This window comes from Acanthopagrus latus, chromosome 20, assembly GCF_904848185.1.
Source record: "Acanthopagrus latus isolate v.2019 chromosome 20, fAcaLat1.1, whole genome shotgun sequence".
NCBI classification, from domain to species: Eukaryota; Metazoa; Chordata; class Actinopteri; order Spariformes; family Sparidae; genus Acanthopagrus; species Acanthopagrus latus.
Window position 1 is genome coordinate 23,564,853 of NC_051058.1, and position 1,183 is coordinate 23,566,035.

Consider the following 1,183-nt stretch of genomic DNA (forward strand, 5'->3'; position numbering starts at 1 on the left):
CAACACACCTGTCATCTCATCGCTTCCTGCAGGTTTAGCTTTTGTTCCCTGGAGGCTTTGAAAAGGATTTGTTAGGATGTAGATTCTGCCTGTGTATTAACAAGTGAACATGTAAAACAAAGCATACGTTCCCAACGCGCTCACTTCCCGGCACACTGATGAGCTCTGCCGAGCCATGTGGAAACTGCTGCTCTAGTTTACGTTTGCAATAGTGGCCACGTGTTTATTTTCATTGGCCAAAGCCGAAACGATCGAAGGAATATAACATCCCCCCGACATGTTCCAGACTCTGTACATCTCCATCCTGACAACTTCTGTCACACTAAATCATTTCAGGTCTGGTTCAGTCTGGAGGTGTGTGATGTACTGCACACTTCACTACACAACATTTATTTGTGTTTGCTGGTTTGTGGTTCGTATGCAGACTTTTTGCTGCATCAGAAGCAAAATGGTGCATTTTTGTGATTAAATTACTTCATCAGCAGTTGGATGAAATAAGAAAACACTGATGGTGAACAGCATATGTGTATATGTTGATATTTATCTATAACATACTCAAGTACATTTACTCTTAGTTACTTTTGGGTGCTTTTCATGACACTTATCAGGCATCCAGGACTTTGTTCCATCAGTATAAATATGAACTTAATGGAATCTGAGCTCCACTTTCTCTCACTGAGAAGCCTCAGAGAATATCAGGGAGAAGCACTTTGCCTCCCTAACTGAATAATTTGGTACAAACAGCTGTTCTGACCTGAAAGCACCCGTGGAAACAATGTTGGCAGAAAGAAGTTGAGATATTAATGGATGGTTGGAGGCTGTTCAGGTGTGTGCACACATGCAGGTCCATTCTCTGCCTGTGTGTGAACAGTACAGTAGTGAAAAGTTACACAACCTGCAAAGCCTCTTTTCCTCGATTCAACTTGGACAACTCAAAGGTCACAGACTGCATCAACAGCTCGTCACGATTGGATTAGAAAGCTCGACCCAGACAGATCACAGGTGGTTCCTGATTGGCCGCCTTAACAACGTCACCGATGATGAGTTTAACAGAAAACCCCAAATGATTCCAGTTGCATCTCTTTGATTTAAGTTCTTTGTGACGAGATTTCTAATTAATCTTCTTGTTTTCTGCAGATGAAAATAGTCTTGGCTCAGCTGCGAGGAGTCTTAAGAGGTACCA